At 42.1% G+C, this 9495-nt stretch overlaps 1 pseudogene; it reads left to right on the top strand.

Moving 5' to 3' along the window:
* Nucleotides 1–7681: 7681 nt before the first annotated feature.
* LOC150059013 (large ribosomal subunit protein eL42-like) lies at nt 7682–8046 on the top strand (annotated as a pseudogene).
* The last annotated feature ends 1449 nt before the right edge of the window (nt 8047–9495 follow it).

The raw sequence follows: 9495 nt of genomic DNA, 5'->3' as shown, positions 1-9495 counted from the left end.
TTTTCAGTCGCAACAACTTGCAACAACAGAGTCTTTCAGCCCACAGAACAATCTCACAGCGATTTTCTCCTTATATTTACCCAGTAACTCTGTCAGGCTTCCCAGGTCCATCCCGTGCTGTTTTCTGTTTGCTTGGAGTTTTTTCAGGCCTAACTCCCCAGTGGCACTCTGAACTCTATCCCAGTCTCTTGACCTCAGCCTTGCTTGGGTGCTGCTTCTCAGTCATTGTATCCTCTGGTAGCACTTCCCTCAGGGACTGAGGCTTTGCAGGCCTGGCTTCCCTCAGCAGATGCTTAGTGCTCAAGGACCATGAGACCATGACTCATGAGCTACAGGAAGTTCTTGGCATGCTCCCTACAGGCCAAAGGACGATTAATGGTGCCAACATTGTGCTTGGGAAAGAAGGAGGACACAGACACCATGGCAAAATTCCAGGTTGGAAAACACCTGCTGTTCCATGAGGAGATAGGTTATTTGGAGAACTGGGGAGTCCTGTGCGGAACTGTGGTCTAGACAGTGTATAGGAAGTCTCAGATGCTCACTTTCATCTCAGAGAGGCAGGTGCTTCAGACTCTCACCCCCACTGCCCTCTCAAAATGCTGCTGTGGATGTTTCCTGCTCCTTCTCCTCAAATACCATCAATCTTCTTTCCCCATGAGCCTTGAAAGATGGTCATAACAAGCCACATGAAGACTTAAAAATGCCATTCCTTAAGGAAGTATTAATTGTTCCTAGATTTATTGATTCATTGACTTTTTCAAACAAGAAATCCAGTTCTTCATCAGGATGCACAAGAGATTGGTTACAGGGCCTCTGTGGATTAGACAGCAAGTATTCACATCCCTCAAGTGAAATGATGTAGTATTTGCATAGCACCTACACCTGGCCTCCTGGAATCTTTATTTGAATTATTTTGACGTATTTTCCATCTGAGGTTGCTTGAATCTCTGTGTACTAGATTCAGTACCATGTTGGAGCTTTCACAGCCTGCTAAGCGGGTAGGACAACTGTAGAGGTAGGAACAGTACAGCCTGAAAAAGGAAGGACAGTGTGCTCAGAGCATGGAGTGGGAGTTCTAACCACTGTGGGTACAGCCAGGGCATATTAATTCAGGAGGGACAATTCTGGTGGTAGTAGAACCTCAGACAATGGTCCTGGACTGCCTGGGAGAGGTCAGTGCTCTGAGCCCTAGGATCCAGCCTCCATTCTAAATGGGTGGGTGGCTTCAGCAAGTTTTTTACTTACGGACTTTGTTTTCTCTTCTCAGTACAATGAGGGCTTTGGTCTTAGAAAAACCGTGGTCCTGAAAGTCAGTCTCAGTGCTACAAAGTTGGGTGGGATCTGGTTGTATTTGTATCTTTCTTTCTTTTTTTTTATTAACATTGATTTTTACATTGTATTTTCAATGATGTGTTTAATAAACAAGTATTCAAGAATAGAATCTCTATATAAAATCACTGGCACTTAGATTTTATAACATAACTAAAATTAGGCTGAGGGTTTGTATGTCATAGATACCTTCTTTTAAAGGCCAATTCTTAAACTTTTGGGGCAACAGATCCCTTAGAAAACTGTTGACTTTCCTAAGAATAATCTCTTTAAGCTGCTCGTTTTGCCTTTAATTTCAGAGTACTCTCTTTTCATGTCGGGAAACACTTGATGAGTTCCCAGTGACTTTGATGCAAGAGGAGGAAAGCTGATGAATTTGACCTTGTGGATGAAACACTGACACTAATTTAAGGCAGAGTCTCCAAGGACATAGGAGTCTCTACGAAAGCAAACTAAGAAGTGCCTAAGTGGATCCTTCTTATCTTTGGGGCTTGGGAATCTTCTTTGTTTCCCAGACTTCTTATTACTCTCTGAATCGAGTACAGTGTAGAGGATCTGTGGGCTCTGGTATTAAATAGTGAAGGTGGCAAGCCTGCCACCTAAACTAGCAAGTTACTGCCTGGCCAGTAACTGGGCAAGTTACAACTGAGGATAAGAATACCATAAACAGGTCTCATGGGGTTATTGGGAAAATTAAATGAGATGAAACAGAGTCTGGCATATAGTAAGAGCTCAGTGAGAATAACCATCAATATTACAGCGACTTTTATGTATTGCTTTCTGTTTCCTAGATAGATTTTAAGCCCTAAACACTCTAGGAAAGAGTTTTTAACTTTGACCATGGTGGTAGCTCAGCCCCAATGTTGGAATGGCCACTATATGTTCTCAAGGACAGATGACAGGCTTAACCACCAGTGTCCCCTACTCTGTGATGCCAACCCCCCCTTCCCCACTGCCTTTCAGCTACATTAGTTGTCCATATGAAAATGGGGAAATTCGTTAATATTATCACGAAGTATTGTGAGATTCAAGGGCCTAAGTGCTTGGTATAGAGTTTGGGTAATGATTTAGTAAAGAGAATGGGGCATTTCTTTTTTCCTCCTTTTATACTGGGTCTCGCTGTGCAGCCCAAGCTGGCCTGAAACGCATGACCCCCCCTCTCTCAGCCTCCCAAGTCTTGGAATTACAGTTGTGAGCCACCACTCTATGGGTCACCCAACCCTGGAGGAATATCCTCTCACCAAGCCTCAGGGAGAAGGGAATGGAGTAGATGTCCTCAAGGAGCAGTACCGCACAATTCTGGGCTGAGTCCCCTGCCCCTACCAGTGTTTGCCACATCGAAAACCATCATTTTCTGTACTTTTTAAAAATTCAACGTTTCTATGCTTTGATTTTAAAAGGAAAGGCATTTCCCAAGCAAGTGGCAGGTGAAGATTTGTCACGATTCTGCAGTGAGATATCCCTTCTCAGAAATTCCCCTGGCTAGGTGTGGGGCTTTTTTTTTCCTTTTTGCCAGTTTTGGGACTTGAACTCAGGACCTGAGCAGCACTGTCCTTGGGGTCTCTCAAGGCTAGAGCTCTACCACTTGATCCAAGGCGCCACTTCTAGCTTTTTCTATATATGTGGTACTGAGGAATCAAATTCAGGTCTTTGTGCATGCTAGGCAAGCACTCTACCACTAGGCCAAACTTCTGGCCCCAGGTGTGAGGCTTTCTTTGTGACAGAATAAACTCCAGTGATGCAGACTCCAGTCATGCTGCAGGCTGTATGTGGCTACTCAGAGGCCTGCTGGGGTGGGCATGGCTAGAAAAGCCTGTTTGTTCTTGGCTGACCAGAGAACGCCACAGCTCACATCTGGCTTTAATAAGCTGGCTGTCGACTGGTTACTAAATACTGAAATGCCCATAGAAGATGTCTTTGGCTTGCCTGTTTACAGTGGAATTGGAGGTACGTGTGTTTTGCCACCCTGTGACATGGCGTGTAATCAGAGGGGCTTGTTTTTCATTCCAGAGGTTGGCCAAAGTTGGCTTTCTACAGAGTAGCTTTTTTTTAACTTAGAATTTGTTTCTGACTTTGAAGTTCTTTTCAAACATGCTCTTCCTCAAGGCCAGGATTTTTCTTCCTTTGCCAAGGGAATAACTCCTCCCAGGTCCCTAAGGGGCCCCTCCTGTGTGTGGAGTGCTGCTGAGGAGCCCTGTGGGGGGGATGCTGGCGGCCCACCTCTGCTGCTCACAAGGGCCTCTGCTCTGTGCTTTTCAGGTATACTTCTTTCGAAAAGGCATAATGGGGTGTACTAGAAGGTATAATGTGCCATGCCATGGGAGAAGGAAGAAGTCAGAAAGAGTTGTCCTCTCTGGAAGGGAATAATCTAGATAGAAAGTCAAAACATCTACCTCCATGGTGAATTGACAAGGGCAAGAGTCACCTCCAGTTGGGACACTTTCCTGTGAGGAGAGGCTGAGAACTGTTGGGAGGTAGAGTTCCCTGTGGTAGGTGGAGCTCCTTGTGGTGGGTAGGAAGTAGAAGGGGTGTGAGAAAGGGGTCAGGGCTTCTACAAAGATGAGCCTTCCTGGACTCTGGAGACTCGAAGAACTTGGACAGAGGTAGTGATAGTGATGGTGGCTATTACAGAGCACTCAGAAGAAGCATTCTGCTGAGAATTACGCAGCCATCAGTTGCATCTCAACTTTATGAATATAGTATGCACCGCTTTTACAGATCAGAATGTTAGGACATAAGAATTTTAAAAAAATGCCCAAAGCTGCACAGCTAGTAGGATTTGAATAGAAGTGAATCAATTTCAAGTCTACGTTTAATTTCTAGTGGTTCTTGACATGGGTGGGGTGGACGGAGAGGAGAGATGACTTTCCAGAGCCTTCTTGTATTTTTGAATGTCTTGTGAGGAGGCCATGCTCCTGTTTCTGGTACCGTCTTCTCAAAGACGTTTGTGCAGCAAATAGCAAAGGATAGCAGTAATACCTCCTTTCAGAACATGGGACAGGCATCCTTACTGCTAACTTGAAAAGATTTGAGTTCCTCAAGCACTGTTTTGTTTTCATACACTTCCCAATGTTCTTGCAGGTGTCAGCTAGCCCTCTTCACATCACCCTGTGGGAATTAGAGCTTGGGGAGGCAGTGCCAAGTCTGCTGACATGCTGCTTGCTGTGCCCTGAGTAATAAAGTTACACAGGCATCTCTACCTTCTGCCAGTCTTTGTTCAACAGTGGTAGATTCCATCTTTAGTTTTTAAGAGTGGTGGTGGTGGTGGTGGTGGTGGTGTGTGTGCCTGTGTTCTTGCACATGGCCCCTAGGGACAAGGTAGATATTGAGAGTAGTTGAAACTTGACAGGTCAACATGGGATGTGTGGGGGAGACACAGAGGAAATGAGAGAGTTTTAATTTTTTTTGTGCTGGTACCGAATGCCTGCTCTTTGAAGGATAGGATTACAGGGATCTGCCATCATATCTGCTGTAGATTTTTTTTCTTTAGATGCAATGAATTGCATCTGTCACCAACCTATGTGTACAAGATAAGCTATGTGGAAGGGCCAGGAGTGTGACCTAGTAGTAGAGTGCTGGCCTAGCATGCCCAAAGCCCTGGGTTTGATTCCTCAGTACTACATACCCAGGAAAAGCTGGAAGTGGTGCTGTGGCTCAAGTGGTATAGTGCTAGCCTTGAGAAAGCTCAAGGATAGTTGCCTAGACCCTGAGTTTAAGCCCCAGCTCTGGCAAAGAAAAGAGAAAAAGAAAGAAAGAAAGGAAGGAAGGAAGGAAGGAAGAAAGAAAGAAAAAAAATCTAAGTGTGAAGTGGAGGTATAATCAAGTGGCAGAGTGCCAGACTTAAGGGAAAAAGCTAAGGGACAGTGCTTAGACCCATAAGTTCAAACCCCAGTACTGGCACACACACACACACACACACACACACACACAGCATTCAGAGTAAGTTACATGCATATTGTCTTCACTCTAGAAGGATATATATATATGTATTTATTTTGAAGTATTTATTAACATTGATTTTTACATCATCATCAGGATATATTTTTTAAAAAATATTGGTTAGAGTTGGGACTTTGGCCTAGTGGCAGAGTGCTTGCCTAGCATGCACGAAGACCCAGGTTCAATTCCTTGGTACCACATACTTAGAAAAAAAAGCCAGAAGTGGTGCTGAGGCTCAAGTGGTAGAGTTCTAGCCTTGAGAAAATCCAAAGACAATGCTCAGGCCCAGAGCTCAAGCCCAGGACTGGCAAAAAAAAAATATTGGTTAACTGAGGCATCCACTTGTCTGAGACCTCTTCCCTTGAAGACTCTTATGAGAGTGTCTTCATTAAGGTAAGGGACAAAATGGTCATTGAAAGGTGAGAGCCTACAATCAAACAATACGCTGGCTTGTTGTTAATAATCTGTCCCTTAGTCCCTTGATTCAGATTTATTGACTGCGTCAGGAGGAAGTGAACTAGGCTGCTATAAACTGACTGTGAAGTTGCTGCGGAGGCTGCGGTGGCACCTGCAATGAGGGAAGGTAAGGGTTACCATGGAAGTAGTTTGCGGTGCTCTGTTCTGTGTGCGTGATCTCATCCTGTCCAGTCAGTGCTGTCCTACTGCCAACTGTTGATGCTTTATCTCTTTGCCAGATGATTTGCTTTCTTTTTTTGTCTTGGAGCTTGAACTCAGAGCCTGGGTACGGTCCCTGAATTTTTTCACTCAAGGCTTGCACTCTGCTACTTTGAACCACAGCTCCATTGCTGGTTTTCTGGTGGTTAACTGAAGATAAAAGTCTCATGGACTTTCCTCCTGGGCTGGCTTTGGGCAGTGATCCTCAGATCTTGGCCTCCTGAGTAGGTAGAATTACAGGTGTGAGTCTCCAGAGCCTGGCTCAGATGATTTACTTTGGTTGCTGAGGCCCATTTCTGTGTGCTGGGTAGGCATGTCTTCGGGAAACAGAAAAAAGAATGGAAAAGAGTAAATGAAGTGTTGATGAATCACAATACAATGCTGGTGGCCTGGGATATCTTATCTTACTGGAGGTCCTGGGTGGGGCTGGGATAGGGCCAGGATATGTTGTTGTATTTTATTTCATTATAATAATGAGCTATAATATATTTAATTGTTCCTTATTGTAGAGTATTTAGGTTGTTTTTAGTTTCATACCATTAGAAAGAGCATTCACATGGATATTCTTGTACATTAAAAGGTATTTTTGTATTTTTCTATATTCTTGGGATAATTGACTACAATTTTTTTTGCCAGTCCTGGGCTTGAGCTCATGGCCTGAGCACTGTCCTTGGGCTTTCTCAAGGCTAGAGCTCTACCACTTGAGCCTTAGCACCACTTCTGGCTTTTTTCTATATATGTGGTACCAAGGACTCGAACTCGGGTCTTGGTGCATGCTAGGCAAGCACTCTATCACTAGGCCAAACTCCTGGTCCCAATTTTTTTTTTTATGTTGAGCCACATCTTTAAAAGTTTTGAGATTTATTTCCAAGTGGCTCTGCAAAAGTGCTGGTCAAATTTACATTCTCAGGAGCAACCCATAACTGCCTGCTACCCTATACCTTCCTCACACACCAATGGATCTGCCCATTTGATAGGTGGAATAGTACTTTTATTGCTGTAAAATTCTAACCCTCTGATTAGTACTGCTGATTATAACTTTAGTTTTTCATTTACTTAGCTGTTTCAGTGTGCCCACTGTCCATTTAAGCATCATTTGAACCACTTTTTTCTCACTGATATTGACTAGGGAGCTAGCAAGGCCAGTTGAAGAGTGAGCAAACCAGCAGCAAATCTAGGGAGAACTTATGTTCCAGTTTGAAAATCATCTGGCAGGAAGATCTGATATTGTAGATTTAATCCAAAGGTGGAATGATGAAGAATTTTCTTATCCAAGGAAAGAATAATCTTTTTGTCCTGTTTAGGTCATCAGCTGACCTAATATAAACTGCACCAATCTAAACGTTCATTTGAACCAAGAAACACTTTCACAGACACATCCGAAGTAATGTTTGAACACATATCTGGACAACATGTGGCTCAATCAAATGGATATATAAGATTAACCATCATAGGCACTTAAGGAAACCCCAGGGATGTCGGAGGATAATCTGTACCTTGTCTTTGAGTCAACAACTTAGTCCTAAAAGCTTATTTTTTACAACTGTCAAATGACATTGTTTGCACAGTGTTCTTTCTATACTAGAAGTCTCAGCTGTTAGGAAGAAAAATGCCCTACATTCTGGGAAGTGGTTAACATGATGCTTAACTGGACAAGGGGTATATTGAGACAGCTAATTAAATGAAAAGGAAAAGGTCTAGCTCTTGCTTTTGGCGCTGCTGCAGGCTTCATGCCATCATGGTTAACGTTCCCAAAACCCTCCAGACTTTCTGTAAGAAGTGTGGCAAGCACCAGCCTCACAAAGTAACACAGTACAAGAAGGGCAAGGATTCTCTTTATGCCCAGGGAAAACGTCTTTATGACAGAAAACAGAGTGGCTATGGTAGTCAGACTAAGCCAATTTTCCAGAAAAAAAGCTAAGACCACAAAGAAGATTTTACTGAGACTTGACTGTGTTGAGCCCAACTGCAGATCTAAGAGAATGCTAGCTATTAAGAGATGCAAACATTTTGAACTGGGTGGAGATAAAAAGAGAAAGGGGCAGGTGATCCAGTTCTAAGTTGCAACTTTTATTATGAAGACAGTACCACCGTGATGTCTAAGTTCCATCTTTTGTATGAAGACAATAAAACCTTGAGGTTAAAAAAAAAAGAAAAGTTGTAATGAAGTTAACATGAGGTTTAGGTAAACATTTTGCTTTCTCTATTTTAAATCAATACATTGTAAGCATACATGCTTAAGTTTATATTTCTTCAGTATTTTATTTTTATTTTTGCCATTTTATGTATTTTTCTTTTCTTTTTTATTGCCCAGACAATGTATAGAGGGATTACAGTTACATTTATCAGGTAGTAGATGCATTACTTCTCACACATTTTCTTATGTTTTTGTCCCCATTTCCCTCCCCTACCCCTTCCCGAGCATCTTGTTTTCCCCCTTCCCTTTCCTATTTCAAATAAACAAATAAATGTATATACAATATACCAGGTAACAAAGTCAGATACAGTAACAATATGAGATTAACCATAGGGCAAAAAAGAGAAGAGAAATAACACAGTGCATTAAGAACAGCAATCACACAAGATAAAGCTCTTGTTTCTGTATCCTCGTGTTCATTGCATTTAGTTTCATTCTATTTCTTCAGTATTTTAAATGGAACGACTTTCAGTTTCTTCTCGTCTCATTGCAACTCATTAATTTAGCTTTCCCATTTCATTCTTACAATTAGAAGGATGATGGTTAGATGTTCCGTTCCTTACACAGATTGATCTCCCAAGTCCGAATTATTTGTTTACTTAAACAAATATTTCTTTACTTAACATTGCCTCACCCTGTACTATACCTGTACTATGATGTACTTTAAATCTACTAAAATGTTTGAAAGTATTTTGAAGACGAACTTTCTATCACATGTATGTAAGTTAATAACAGTATTAATCTATAACAATAAATACAACAAACAATAAAACACTAAGCAAATTTAAATATTGCTGTCTGCAGACAATACAACACTGAGTAAAGCATTTAAACTTTGAGTTATTATCTCTTACCTGAGCTGGTGGTCCACTGTTTCTTAGAAAGGAAATCAGTTATGATTAGAGTCTTCTTTAAGGTTAACACCAAATGGAAATTTCTCCTTGACATAATCAGAAAGATTAAAGAGATCTGTAAAGAGAATCTCTGTCAGGTTGTCATTTAATCATTACAGATGATGATTAAGACTTAAAGCTATGGTGACTGTCTTCATTGTGCTCTCTCACCCCTGCTTGGCCCAATTCATATGTTAACTGAACCCTCCATGTGGTATTAGTGATATTTTGGGAAGTGTTGGTCAAACATGAAGAGGGAGTCCTATGAATTCTGCTACTGCCCTTTAAAGGAGACTCCGGAGGGGGCCCTCAGCACTTCTACCACATCAGGACACACGGAGGACCAGACAACCAACTCTACTGCACCTTGGTCTAGAACTTTCCAGCCTTCAGAGCCATGAGAAATAATTTTCTGTTGTTTATGAGTTAACTGGTCTTTGGTATCTTGTTACAGAAGTCTAA

Source organism: Megascapheus bottae, chromosome 9 (genome assembly GCF_031878675.1).
Source record: "Megascapheus bottae isolate mThoBot1 chromosome 9, mThoBot2.hap1, whole genome shotgun sequence".
Classification (NCBI taxonomy): Eukaryota; Metazoa; Chordata; class Mammalia; order Rodentia; family Geomyidae; genus Megascapheus; species Megascapheus bottae.
This window is presented reverse-complemented; position numbering and strand designations above follow the sequence as displayed.